The 16039-nt window shown below is 31.7% G+C and overlaps 1 protein-coding gene across 1 annotated transcript in view; it reads right to left on the bottom strand.

Moving 5' to 3' along the window:
* LOC111004035 (sex peptide receptor) overlaps positions 1–16039 on the bottom strand; it is a 143964-nt gene that overhangs the window by 29803 nt on the left and 98122 nt on the right. The window lies entirely within an intron of this gene.

Below are 16039 nucleotides of genomic sequence, written 5' to 3'. Positions count from 1 at the left end.
ATGCCCTCTATAAAGCCGCAATATAAAAGCAGTTGTAATATTTGTTAAGTATTGAACATTGAAACATTTAACTTCAAATAAATAAATAACGCAAGCTTGAAATAGATTTCGAATACTTTACAGCAGTCGTCAATGAGTGCTTTATTATTTATTTACTTTTGCAGGATATGTACGATTGGGTTCTCTATTCAATATCAATTTCCGGATTTTAGTAGAAACTATGAATGGAAAATAGATTTTGATGAACGAATGAATGAACATGAATCGTGTACATTTTTTCTCTAACTGTCATGTCAATAATCAAAACCTGTTGTACTCTGTGTTCAATGCACAGAACATTATTATGACAATGCATATCGTAATATTTTACTTCCATATATGTAGCATTTAAATTGACGACTATTAACACGGATTTGTTTTAAGTTTGTTTATTTATTTATTGATACTTCGTTGCAGTACTTATATTTAAAAAAAACACAAATGACACAATACTTAGAAATTACAAGGGATGCAACTTGCGGCCTTATCGCTAATAAGCGTTCTCTTTCAGGCAACCCTAGTAAGAAACGAAAAAAATGAGTGCAAGAAGTGCATAACCAGAATATGTATATTTATGTTATAATAACATCTAGAATAAGAAATTGTATGGGCATTTTTAAAAGGTCTGCAAAATTAGTAAGGAAGCCATTTTCCTTTCTCTGACCTTACTATATAAGGTTATGTCAATTGGGTGGTCTTGTAAAAGACAAGAGGAACCAGTAAACAGTCTGTTTCAACAGCTAAGTGGCTAAGTAAATTTCAGAGAAGCACTAAAGACAGAATTTAATTTTCTCCCGACAATGCTTTGCTTCAAGTTGATTTAGTGCGGACTTCGTTTGGATTAAAACAAGTTGAGAAGCCAAAGACTGAGCTGAAGGGCATGTTTTATGTAGTTTTATTGAAGTTATTTTCATTAAAAAAAAATGTATTACTATAATACACCTGGATCGCGATAAGAACAATTTTTCGTTCAGAGCCCATTTCTATTCATAAGTACGTTTCCCCGTTTTTTTTTAATAAATAAATCACTTGTCTCTGTTCATCACACTATATATAACGGAAAACGATTTAAAAACAAATGATGACTTTCACCAGTATAATACGTGAAATAGAACTAATTTAAGTGTACGACCAACCAGGCCCCAGAAAAAAAAAACACTTCTTATATGAAAATTGTATTCGTTATTACAACAAAATCACAATTGGTGGCGGTATCACTTGAGCACTTGAGGTGCTTCCTGCCTGTTTGCATTCAATTATATATAAAACAATGCTATAAGGATTATGACTATCAATTATGAACAGTAATATTAAAAACAGTTTATAAAACATTCTTTTCCCTCGTGTTACAAGAATATTATACTGAACTAAATTAATTAACCTCATTTCTAATTTCTAAGTTTTCCTTCATAAATTATTATAATTAAAACTAATAATTTAATATTAATTGAAATTGTTTGTTATGTTTAATATGATGAAATTACATCTATTATCATATCATACATCGCGCTGTCAAGGAATTTTCAAATGCGTAGTCTACTGCGTTTTTGGGGCCGGCCAGTCAGAAGTGTGACTATTCGACGATCTTCCCTTTAGATTGGAAGCAATCCTTAAGTCACAGACACCGCAGACACTTGAATATTAGACGTAAATTAATTGCTCGAGTATGGCTGGACCGATTTGTCTAATTGATCTTGAAATATTTGTGAAAGTTCACAAAAGCATCGTGTATAATATCGCGAATCTCTTTTAAATTGTAGATAGTTTAAATATTAATAAAGTAATAATAAAAAACTATATTTACACAATAAATATTGAATATAAGAACAATAACTCGAATAACTACTGGTTCCATATAGAGGAATGGGTAGTGCACGGCAAAAAGTGTCTTAAAAAATACACATTCACAGAAGAAAATAACATCATAACAGTACATGATTTTAATAAAATGAAATAAAAAACAGTATTTCAATCGAAAAATATACTTTTCATATAGCGATGAATTTACAGTAAGAATTTTCAAAGAATACATATTCAATACAAGAAATCTGATTTTAACGTCAGAACCGAAAGAAAATGCATTTATTCTGATCCTTGAGCACACTTGAAGTGCGATAAAACTAATATTTTATTCAGGTTTTAAAGTTCCCGCCAAGAGAAAGCCGAGTGTAAATTTAATAAAAGGTTTCTTTAGTGTAAGAGATGAAACAAAATATAATAAAAATTTAATATTCCACAAGGAATACATCTACACCGGCATAATGTAATTAAAAACTAACTCTAAGTAAGGTAAAACAGTTATTAGAGTTCATTCTCATATTAGAATATATGAAAATGTAATGGTCTCGCTGTTGAAATATTTTGAACAAAGTGGATTCGAGAATGCACTTATGTGTAGGATCGGTTGGATCCGCTTAAATAAAAAAATGAGTTTAATACTTGGTAAATTAAATCGTATACGATGATTTGACATTCTATTTAAGGAAATCGCTTCGAAAAAATACCTAAACTCGTGATTAATAAATAAAAGCCCATGGGTCAAATTAATCAAAATTGAGCTCATCTAGCACACCTATTCACCTTTAAATATATTAACTAAACTCAACAAAACGTCTTATTTCGGTTTCCAAATGCAAAACCATTTTCAATTATATCCTATTAAGTCAGCTCTTAGACTATGAATCTAGAACCCTTTCTGAAACATTCATAACATGCAAATGCCTTGCAATTGAAAGTTCACAGGACAATATTTTTATTAAAAGCATTTCTGGCTTAATGTTCGCGTATATTCTTAACGTATGCATTAATTATAAAAAAGATGACAGTTTTTTGCTAAATTTCATTTACAGTATGATTCCTATTCTTGCTAAAATTCATAAATTATAAAAACTGTTTTCGTTGACTTAATTTCCTCTGATTCAGAGAGTAAAAGGTTAAACAAACAGCCATCAAAATGGCAACATTGTATAGATAATTTTGCCCAGTACAATCAACGGTAAAGAAATAAATTTTTAAATGGGTAGCTTTTTCTAACTGACTTTGTCCATGGTTTTCTTTCTCCATTCGCTTCTATTATATATATTCTTCTTCTTCTTCTATTTCTTTCTAATAGTAGAATAATAAATAAATACTACATACTTAAAATTTTTATAAAACGAACTGCAATAGAATTTCGTTATATTTTCAAATCGGAATATCGAGAAGGACCAAAAAAGGAGGCGAAATAATCGCTGCTAAGCACCAAGTTGTTCTCGCCAGACTAATTGTGTAATAGAAAAGAAAAACTACTGCTACTAGACATTCAGTATCCATACGCTTGACTACCTCTAAAACGTCTTATAAAAGACTTCTAAATAAACATCAATTAACCACATGCATCCTAGTCAATGTGTTTATAAACTTTGCATTAATTACACATTAAATAACATCAAATAGATTTTCTCATAAAATTTGTTATTCCGAAGTCATAAAAATCCTCATCCATTTTAACCTATTTTTGCGTATAAAAGTTGTTTCGCGGTAGCTGTTAAAAGTTATGAAGTTGAATAAGTGAGACGAATGACAGTTATTAGAGAAGTTTTTAATCTTTTGAAAGTTACAGTTAACTATGACTTCCAGTATGAAGTTAAAACTGTATAATGTTCATCTCTGTAGCTGATTTTTAGGTATAATGCATTCAGCCATATCTAGACAAATCGGCTGAAGAAAACGATTCTAAAGATTTAGGTGTCCTTTTTATATTTCCTTTCATATTATATCGTAACCCACGTCTACCTGTCTCTTTGATCGCAAAAACTATAATTCCACAATCTATGTAATTGGAGATTCTATTAGCATTTACAGATTTATCAAATAACAAGAAAAATTAACAACGTGTACGGGGCCTTACAAATCTGGAAATTTAAGTTGAAAATCGAGCATGGCAGTCGGCAGGTAATTGTTGACAACGATGAATTGAAGTCGATATTAGAGGCGGATCCAACTCAATTTACGCCACAAAAAAAATCGAAATAAAAACGATCGAACTTTAAATCGATTTATTTTATCGAGATATCTCAGACAAAAGTCGGATCGTTGCGATAACAGTTCGTAAATACACTAAAAAAGATTACTCTTAAAAAGATGGTGGGGATTGTTTGGTGGACTAGTGCCAGTCATCACAGTTTCTTACAGAACGGCACAGCAGTGATGGCAGATTTTTTTGCCAAGAATTATAAACAATAATGGAGAAGCAAGCTACCAAGACTGGTCAATCGCTTTTCCTCAGTCGAGCACACACTTCACGACAAACCATGACAGAGCTACAAGACTTATAGCTGGAGGCTCTTTTTCATCTACCGTACTCACTGGATCTAAAATTACTTGTAGAAATAACTATTCGACATGATTAATATATAAAAATTGAAAGGTATTTTTATATTATTTATGTACAGGTATAATTTATTAATATTATAGTATTCTTTTTGGGTAATACAGTATTTAACACACTCTCCCACACACACATACGCCCTCTCACCTTACTCACTTGACACTCCACACCATAATATAACTACTTGTTAAATAGATTGTAAATTATAACATAAGTTTCACCAATGAGTCATGCACTTGATGCTAGAGTTTTTGTCTAATATATTAAAGGCGTTAGGCGCTGAATTCTGAAATAAAGGTTCACACCTAGTTCAGCGTCAGATAAACCTAACTAATTTTGTTTATTTAATTAGCACAATTAGATATAAGCTTTTCCTGTGAAACAAACTTGAAATAAATTATTATTATTTTATTACTTTACATTTTACACTTTCTATTGTTAATATTAGAATAAGAATTAAAACTGAATAATTAAAACTCATTTAGAACTGAAACAGAATTTCATGTTATTATAGCATGCATGCTTTAGTTTAAATCATGTTAATTTATGAGTAAAATTGTTAGCTTATTATATTTTCTAAGTACTAAACATGCAAGTAATAAAAACCTTCATGCATACTGTTGTTTAAAATAGATCTTGACTAGAAAAATAATCAACTTCGATAAGAAACTAATACTAGTTCCAACACGAGTATGTCGTAGTAAAATAAATAAATCAGTGGCGCTACAACCTCTTTAGGTCTTGGCCTCAGATTTCTGAATTTGTTTCATGATCATTTTTAAATCTAATAGCCAAGTAGGTGATCAGTTGCCTTTGATAGAGGAGTTTGCTCTATTTTTAAACAATTGAAGGTCGTAACTATCATCGAATTGAGATTCCACAGATCATTAGTTCGCCAAAGAAATGAAAGCTTAGGTTTCATTTTTTTTTTAATTATTAAATTTTCAGTTAATATGCCCAACGACAAACTTAGAGGTTGTAGCAGCACTGTGAACAGCTTCATTCTATTTCTTGCAAACTGCTAATTATAAATTAAAGCTAAACGCCGGAGGTTTTTTATGTATATGTAATATTCTAAACATGCAATTCATGGTAACAAAATTTTCAGCGGCCATGTTGCCTTTGGGGCGAAATGCACAGTCAGAAGCAATCAATCTTGAAACTTGAGCAAAATAAATCATCAAGAATCGTTATGCTGTTAAATCTGTTAGCGTTTGTTTATGTATTGTGAAAATACAGATTTTACAAGGTGTTAAAGTTTTTAGTGCAAAGACGGACTTTCGGGTTTTTCATATTCTGGATGATGGATGAATATAATATTAATTATAAATATAATAAGTATTATATTCATCCATCCATCCAAAGTACACATGTCAGAAGTTAAACTTTTTCGTAAATTAATTATTACTAAGGTAAAAACCCCAATAGATGATCATGTCTACTACATGATCATCTATTGGGATTTTTACCTGTCACTCCATGTATTTGTATATTCACGCGGTTATTGCACAAGACGTTGTATGACAAAATTGTCATCTCAAGTTCTAATATGTAACTTTTTAACGAATACATCAACCAATAGCGTGTATTTTTCTCGATATTCATTTCTCACTCTCTCTTAATACGGCTTCAATAGCTCTCTCCCTTTTCTTCGATAAAAACGCTGCACATCTCCGTGACGTTTTATCCGTAAAAATGTTACCCTCACTTCAATAATATGTTCGAATATACCATAAGTGAAGTGTCAAATAAAATGTCGCGCTGAAAGAAGGTTTCATTATTGTGTTACCCGTGAAAGTGCAGGAAATTCTATAACATCGTTAAGCTTCCCTGAAGCCTGATTAATGCAATCAACTTGAGAGTTTATTTTAGTCTTTGGCCTTAGGATATTTATAATGGTTATATCGACGGTATTTCTTCAGAGATCTAGTTTTTTAATCGACTTAAAACAGAGAGGCTTATTATCATTTACTAAGAGCAGTGTTGGCCTAGCGGCTTCAGCGTGCGACACTCTTCCCTGCGGTCGTAGGTTCGATCCCCGGCAATGGGCTTTCCGTCGATGTGCGCATAGCATTCTCTCGTTCGGTGAAAGACATCCTGAGAATCACTTGTTTTAGACCCAAAAATTTACAAACAACGTTTGTAAGGAGCTGCAACCATTATTTTATAGTCTTTGTTAGTAAGGAAATTTTAACTTCTTGTATTATGTGTTAAAATTACACCGTTGAAAAAAAGCTATTATTTATAATTCATTAATATGTATCTAGGACCCATGCTAGAGAATCTTGAAGTCTTGTCTGCAATCAATGCGCATAATATACTTATTTTCTAATTAATTCGTTTCCATTATTGCTCGTATTCATATCTTATCAATGAATAATGTTATTATTAATGTTGGGTAAAATTTTTGCGGACAGTTAAGGAAACCTTCTTACTTGTAATGATCTAAATAAATAACACGTACTAGTGAATAAATATCATTGTAATAAAAAAAACGAGTGTGCTTATGACCACACGACTGAAGTGAAACTGTATGTATATATATTATATATATATATATATATATATGTGTGTGTGTGTACAATATATACATGTATGTTCATATACATATATTAATTTTCTACAAATATTTAAATTTATTTCATGTTTTCAGAAGTTTCACTTCAAAAATATCCAGAAAATAGGCTAAAATTGTTGTTGCCAAATTTTATGTTTATCATATTCTAGTGTGAAAAAAAGTGCAATAAAATATCCGCCTTTCATTGATTTCTTCATACATGTAGCGTAAATTTTTCTTAGGAAAATTAAAATCTATTTTCTGTATGTTATAAATCTCATATTATCTAATCAGGTGAACATTGTGGCAGTTACAAATGGCGGGTCACAGAGCTCCGAGTGAGTGATCGAGTGCTATTCATCTTCACTCCCGAACTGAGAGTGAGATTTCCTATTTATGTTCATTTAGGTGATTTACTCAGTAAATTTCGACCATGATTTTTACGAAGAACTATATCTTCCTTGGCTATATATCAGTTATACTGATTAACTAATATATAGTCAAGTAAGATTATTAAAGCTCTAAAAACTAGATAAGTGCACCGTTTTATTTTAAAAAATGTACTATACTTTAAAAAAATATTTATATAAATACACTTAATTGTATCAATCGACAAGGTTTTTATTTTTCAAAATATAAGGAGCTGCCACAATTACACCATGCTTCGCAAGAAACATACAATTATAATAAAAAGTTAATAAATAAAGAACAAACAAATGGTATGCCTCTATCCTGAAATATATCCTAAATATATTTATCTATATAATATGCTCTACAGTGAAATAAGATCACAAACTTATGTTATTGGGATATTACATTATGTATATGTAATCAAGGTATAATAATTAAAAAAGTGATTTTATCATTTTCTATAATTAAAATAACCTAATATAATATATAAAGTAATCCTGCACCTAACATAAATGTATATTAAAATCATAACAACTTATATATATTATTCAAAGGGGTCCCTATAAGCAAGGTTCCGATGATACTGGCAGATGCCAGCTCTTCGGTCTCCTGTGATATTGACTGAAATTTTTGATATTCCTTTAAAAAGCCTTATAGCGCTATTAAAACACGGACCTAGGGTCTCAACACCGAAAGAGACAAAATCATATTCGGAGCCTAGATTATGATTTTATGTTAGTCGACATCACAGGAGAACGAAGAGCTGGCAGCTACCTCGCACAAAGAATTAGTCTAGCTATTCAAAGGGGGAACGCTGCTAGTATCTTCGGAACTTTGCCTAAAGGGACTCCTTTTAATAATATTTTTTAATAATTAAATTTTAAGGTTAGTTATTAGATATATTTTTAGTTTGTAATTGTATATTAATATAATTAAATGTATAATGTGTAAAAAAAAAAAAAAAGATTATGATTGTATTGATATCGTTTCCGACCAGTTACCATCCTTAGTACACGGATACGACACATGGCCAGCCATCAGTGAGTCAATTAACTGTTTACTACATGAACACGTCTTTATGATTTTATTTATTTATATATTTATTTATTTTGTACTCCTACAGCTAATACAAATTACATATAATAGCAAACAAATACACCGAGAACATAGCCACAGATTGAATACATGATACATTATATAACAAAAAGATTTACAAAAGGGAACAAACAAACAAAGTATTTAATACAATTAACTAACTGATTAAATTTAATTAATTAAGCCTAAATTGATTTTCATTAAAAGTTTTCTATACTGTCAAATAGCTTATTAAAATAATCATAAATTGTTATAGCCAATCATCATATAAATTTAATTTATGCCCTGTTAACATAAAACTCCAGAAGAAGCTCAGATTTATTAGGGTTGCCAAATTGTTGAATTTTTAATATTTTCTTCCCTCCAAGGACCTATTTTTCCAGTTATGGCTAATCACCACAACACAGCTGTTGGGATATTAAAAGTTTTAATTAAGCCGCTGAGACGTGTCGTAAATGACACTTTATGTAATACATTAAAGTAAATTTAGTTAATAACTCAAACGATGTTGAATTCGAATGATAATAATAAACCATGAATGCATAATTTTGTTTAATAACTTAAATTTTACTTGCTAAACTTAATCTTATATTTCTATTTAATTTACAAAAAAGACTAAGTACGAGAGTCTAAGCTGTTATCACGTACATAGAAATTACTAATTATGTATTTTAAAAATAAGAGTGTTGAGATGTTTAAGGGCCTGATTCACAATGTCCGGATAAGTTCCAAATAAGCTACTTATTACTTATTGGTAGGATAAACAGTATTTTTGCGTTTCACTACTGTCAGATAGCGCTATTCGTCATGAAACGCGAAGTATATTATTTGGAACTTTTTCTTCCGAATATTTTTTGTGTTGCATAGCTATTTGGTACTTTATCCATACATTGTGAAACAGGCCCTAATAGTATTAACATGTTTAATTCTATTTCACTGTATACAAGTTTTTTTTAAGTTGATATATAAAATTCAAAATCATTTATTCATTTTAGTAACACAATGTAAATTATGAACATCAATAAAGAAATACAAATCTTTTAAATTTTACATTTGCTGCACATGTTAAATTCAGTGCGTAGCCTTAAATTTGAATTGTCAATATAACACATGCTAGTAATTTTAGTTTAAGTGAAATATACACTCAATTTTCTGAAAGACTGGTATATATGTAGACCATGGCCTTTTTATTTATTAAAAAAAAACCTGTTTGTCACTTTGATTGTTTTTAACGTGTGCAGTGTTAAAATTTTAATGAAAATTCGTTGACATTGAACGGCGCAAAATTGAAATTCCTAAACCGAATAGCTTTCGATATCACATAAATGGAGAACAAAGAAAAAATATTTTGACCGCAGATAACACGATGCATTCAATATTTCGGAATATTAAGTATAAAGGGCAAAAGGGAGAGAATATGAAATTTCAGCCGTAACGGCATCTTCGTTCCAAGCTGAGCATTTTATAGGCATTTGTCAGCATTATGTCGATGCAGTTCCCCACTATGACCAGAACAATTTGACTTGCGCTCTTGAATCTCACACTCTTCCCATGGGGGCGGTGCACCTTACACCAGGTGAGGTGTACCAGCACCTTGTACTTCCAAATCGACTCAGTGGTATGGGAGATCCATCAATCCACATATAGACATTACATCTATTACTAACGAAATACAGAAAAAAATAATGGGAAGACGAATAAGGACATTTTAAGTATGTAATGTGTGTTGTGGTTGTGTAACGAAAAGTATTTACAATACATTAAATTTACTATTAAATAGTTGGAGTGTAATGTTGGTTAATTATTTTATAATTAAATTTAGTCATATTTGAAAAACATTGGGTTAAAAAAAAATCGTAAAGCTTAAATGTATTATGGTAGGGGAGCCCACGATGCTAAATGGGGATTTACTCGAGCGTCGTGGAGACCTATTGGGTTGCAAAGCTTAGATGATAAGAAGAAAAAAATGTTATATGATATATACCTTTTCATCGGTGGGGAAAGCGGCTATAGATGTTTAAATATGTAAAAAAAAACTGTTGCATGGACTTACTCGAGCGCGTCAGATATTGATAGCATCAATTTCCTACGTATTTTTAATAATGTACGTATGTTAATCTGATCATTTGCATGATGGGCGTGGTTGTACGTAAGGGTTAAAAATGAAAAAAAAAAAATTTAATCGAGCGCGTCAGGTTTTCTAAGGGGGTGTTAAGTGCACCAAAACAAAAGCTCTCATTCAATAATCTGACGATTTCGATCTGACGCAAACTCGCAGCCATTATTATGTGCAAAAAAAATTCGCCATTTTGAAATACTCGAGCGCGTCAGATTAAGATATATATGGTTCAGATTTATATTCTAAACGTACTGTCTCATAATCTGACGATTATCTAGAGGGATTTGCCTGATCTGACAAAAAAATATTAGAAAAACGGTTCACCCTAAAGGCCATCCCTGCAATTCCATTCCTGGGCGCTTAAAATTGTACTTATGAGCTCGCTGAGTTCAAAGAAATAATATTTCTATGCGTTTGAGTTCTCCCAGCTCGAAAGTCTGATAGAAGTTTCATAGAACACTATTTTTGAAATTTTCAAACCCCAATAACTTTTGAATGGATCAAGCAATTTTCCCGCGGTTGACGGCGATCGACGCATTTTTTAAGCTCTAATTATTTAATTTCATCAAAAACGATAATCCGATATGAAATGTCGAAGTTATGTGATAGAAACACTTTTTTCGGTTTTCTTTCGTTCACGATATCTCTCGAACGAATCAACCGATTTTGACCAGTTTGGTGGCGATCGACGCCGTTTTTCAAGCTTAAAGGTGGATTATTTTTTTGAAGTTGATGGATAAAGCCGTTTAAAAGTTATTGCAAAAAAACACTTTCAAAAAAACAAATTGTTATTTTTTTAGATTTTTCAAAATTTCTCAAAATCTATCGGTCCGAATCGGTTCAAATTCACTTGAAATCTAATTTTGAGGGAAACGCGGAGAAGGAAATGTAGGCATCACGCAGCTGCACGCGTTTATCGCACGAACTTTATCGACGAAATTTTGTTATTTCGGCTTGCGCAAATCGTCAGATTATATATTTTTCAATATTTTTGAATTATTTCATTCAAAATAAAAAAAAAATTAGCTACGCTCGAGAATGTCAAGATGACGTTTTTTTTTTACAACTTTGCTGCCCTCCCCTCTCTTTACGTCACTCTCAAATTGTCAGATTAGTGGAATATACACTTTTTAGGATGTGATTAACTCACACTACCTTAATCTGACGCGCTCGAGAATGTCTGATGATCAATTTTTTTTTACTAATCTGATCCTGTATCCTTCACGGGCGGCCTTATATATGGGCCTCATATTTGGTGGAGGTACTTAACCGGGTACAAGGTATCCCCCTGTATATTAATCTGCCGCGCTTGAGTAAATGCCGAAATCCCCTCTTGGGCTCCCCTACTATTAGGGCTATCATGGGAGTTGGACCTCTCATACACTGTAGGCTAATGTTTCACGAACTCGGTATTCTGACAGTACCAAGTTTATATATCTTTGAAGCAGTTATGACTGTATATAAGCATCCAAAATTATTTAAAACATATAAAGAAACTTGCTTGTATATACCGAGGGATCCAACACGGCTGCAGGTGCTCGCATATTCCAAAAATATTCCAAAAATTGTTACGCCATGGCTGTAAGAATATTTAATCACCTTCCTAGAAGTTATAGATCGCTCCCATGTATGTTTTCAAGGGGAAGGTGATTAGGTTTAAAGTCAAGGTGTTTTTATAGCTTGGGCGAATATTTGGCCTATAAGTTTGACAGCAATTGATTCTAAATAGCTTGACTTATTATTATGACTGATATTCTTGTTATATGACTTGAAAAATAATGTATCATTTGCATGCCTTTTTGTGTGGATTTTTATAATTGATCGTGATAAATGTACTAAACACTTTTTTGCAAATAAATGATTTATTATTATTATTTGGAAATACAATTCACGGGAATTTTAACCGCTAAACGAAAACGTTTTATGCATTTTTGTTGATATTGTACCTATTTTGTTTAAGTGCTTATAAAAACCAATGCTTAAGTTATGCATAGAATTTCTTATTAGAATATGCAAAACGTTAGAACGATATAAACTTACTTGAGTGCTCTATATAAAATACTATATTTTGTATACGATTTTTACAATTAATGTTATAAAAAATCACTGAAATTCGTAGACTTTGATGAGGAAATTCATTGAGCTCAAGCCCCAAAAGCTGTCAGGCCTCTGTCCTCTCTTAAGTAAATGTCAATAAGGACTGCCCAACGCATATCAAATATCCTTTTGATGTGGAGTGCTATCCATATTCCTTAGAGATTGGTGAATCAATTGGATTTAAAAGATGTGAGAGAATCCATTTAACTTTGGAATTATTTATCTATCAAAAACGTAATTGGAAGATATGCTTTATAACACTCTTCTTCAGCCAAATCAAGTCAAATAATGAGAAAACTACCTAAAAACTGGTTTAATGTAGCGGAATAAAAATATCGTTTATTGACACTGTACGAACCAGGGCTGTAAATTTGACCCACTTAGGCTTTATTAGTTTTAGAAGACTGGGTTTTTTCCTAGCCAGACGGCTATACACTCGGGGCGTAGGCATCGTAGCAATCGTAGACACTATTCAACTGTTACATTGCATTCATTTGTTACACAACAATTTACATTTCATTATATCGCTTATATTCTATTGTTGAACTGGAATGGTTAAGATAGAGTAATAAATTCCTCTATTATTTAAAGCACACCGATGGCCTAATTAATGAACGAATGAATGAATGATTGAAAAGTTCGTACGCTACCAAAGAAGATACTGTTTACAGAATTTGATTATATTATTCAACGATTATAATTGATAGTACGATCAAAATAGGCTTCAGTTTCGGCAATTACTTCTTCATAAAAATAAAACTTCAAAAATAGAAGTTTTAGGTTTTTTTTTCTTAGAAGAAGAGAACCCCCGTTTCGGGCCTCTTGGAAATGACGGACTGTGTGTATTGAAAAGGGCGAAACTTGCTGCAGTCTGATAGTATAACAATTACAGAGGAAAATAAAAAAAATATTGGATTTGCGTTCTCTAATAGCCATAAAATCTGATAAAAGCCAAAAGGCTGATTGCATAATTAAAAAAAAAGAAAAACGTCACAAATGCATTGTGCACACAATTCAAGTAAAGTATTTTTGTTTGCACAGTATTTTTTTCATTTGTAGTAATGGGATCACTCGCATTTCCTTGTCCTACTTTATTATGGTGTCTGTAAACTTAACAATGCTCATACCAGCATTGCATAATAATAAGTGTGTGTTTTCGTTTGGGTCTCTTTTAACCTATGCTTGGCTCTTTGATTTAAACCTTACATTGTAATTTTTGGTGAGTACGCTATCTATATAATAAATAAAGAAAAAGCTTTGTTTTATTAGAATTGTTTAAGAGTAAAACGCTCTCTATAAGGCAAATAAAGTATTCAAACGAATCGATATCCAATATGTTTTTGTATAAAGTTTTAATAGACAATTTATATTCGCAGTCATAAAGTTGTCTAGACTGAACACTAATGGAAATGAATACAAACCCTAACAACACCTAATCGTTGAATCGTAAAGCAGTGATAATCGTAAAATAGCTGTAATTATTTTTATCTTTTTTCCTGAAGTAATAAAAAGAATTTATATTTTTAATTAGCAATATGAGGACATGATTTTGTTTCTAGACCTGATAATCTATACGTATTGTACGCTTTTAGACTTGACATCTAAGCTTTGTTTAATGGTGTGTTTTACTTTGTTTGTAGTTTCAGAAAGTTGATTACCTACTCCGGAGTCAAGTATGTACTCCACTGACAATTTTAATTGTATTTGTTTGATAAATGTTTTGTATGGATATAGGGATAGAGGTTAATGGAAATCACTATTGAATTGATCGAGTTTCATTTATTTGTACGCATAAATACAATTATATAAATTTTTTGCGCTCTCGCTTCCACTTCAAGCCTTAAATGGAACCCCTCAGAGCGAGGTAACGCCGCATCAGACATGTCTTTTCGGCCGTGCAGCCGGCTTCATCGAATTATAAGACGTTGTCATGTCAAAAGTTATATGTAAATAATAAGATATTATTATTGATATGTGTATATATTTCAATTTAATATTCACACAATGAAAGCGATCACCATTTAAATAGAGCTGTATGACGGAGATTTGAAGTTTTAATATAATTTATTCGGCACTCTCAACGATTGCAAAACTTTTGGGGTGAATATCATTACAGCTTATTACCTGAGGTCCCATTTGGGGTGCATATTTCCGATTACTTTAAATGCTTATTTAATCACATATTTTGTAAGCGTCTTTAAAACCCAATTCGTTCGTGGTTAAACTCAAAATATTCCTTTAACAGTAAAAAATGTTAAATGTTTATACTTTTATAGCTTTTTAAAGTAAAATAAACTTATACTTTTATATCAATATTATGGTAACCTCAGAAAGTTGACCTAGAAAACAAGGGTAGACCTATCTTTGAATTTACGTCTTGTATAATTTTCGTATTCTGTGTTACCAACTTGAGAGAAATATTATCGTTGGTAATAAAAAAAGCCTTTGGGCTGTGTACATAAGATTTTACTATTGCTGACACCTAGTATAATAAACATTTTTTAAACAATTTAACTGATCTAACCTGACTTAATCTAATTTATAAGATGTGCCGGATTTGTTGATGAGTGTGACTAGGCTTCTTTCAATTGTTTCCATTATTCTTCAATGTTAGCTCTTCTTGGCCAATTTGTGCCTCCTATTCTCATTATTTCGCTATCGCTTTATAGATAACTAAGCTTAATTATTTGTTATAATGAAGCGTTATGCTAGCCTCGCTGTTAAATTTAACCAACTTATGATTACATTTATTATATAAATATGAATTACCTGTGTTCTCCAATTCGACTTAGGGTCCTTCAAGAAAAGAGCGTACCAATTCTTAAAAGGCCGGCAACGCACTCGCGAGCCCTCTGGCATTGAGGGTGTCCATGGGCGGCGGTATCACTTAACATCAGGTGAGCCTCCTGCCCGTTTGCCCCGTTCTATAAAAAAAAAGGCGTTTTGACGGATTGAGTTCCTAAACCAGTTGGCCAAAATTTGTTTAGTGTTGTTAGCGCGTAAAAGCATTGGTGCTCAGTTGGAATTCAAACACGTGGAGTTTTTTTTTTATAGAACAGGAGGCAAACGGGCAGGAGGCTCACCTGATGTTAAGTGATACTTATGCTGGGGTAACCGTTAAACATAAAATGTAAGACTGGGTTTTTTAAATAATATTATTACCGTTGTAGCAAGAGTTGTGGGGGGAGGGTAATCTCGCAAGACGTTGACCTCGACTTTTTTATTATTAATAATAATAAAAAAAAATATTAATTTTATAGCTTTACTTTCATAACACGAAACTATTACATGTAGAATGAGCCATATTATCATGGGATAAAACAAGCAATTTAAACTTGAAGGGTAAGAAAGT

Source organism: Pieris rapae, chromosome 9 (assembly GCF_905147795.1).
Source record: "Pieris rapae chromosome 9, ilPieRapa1.1, whole genome shotgun sequence".
Lineage (NCBI taxonomy): Eukaryota > Metazoa > Arthropoda > Insecta > Lepidoptera > Pieridae > Pieris > Pieris rapae.
This window is presented reverse-complemented; position numbering and strand designations above follow the sequence as displayed.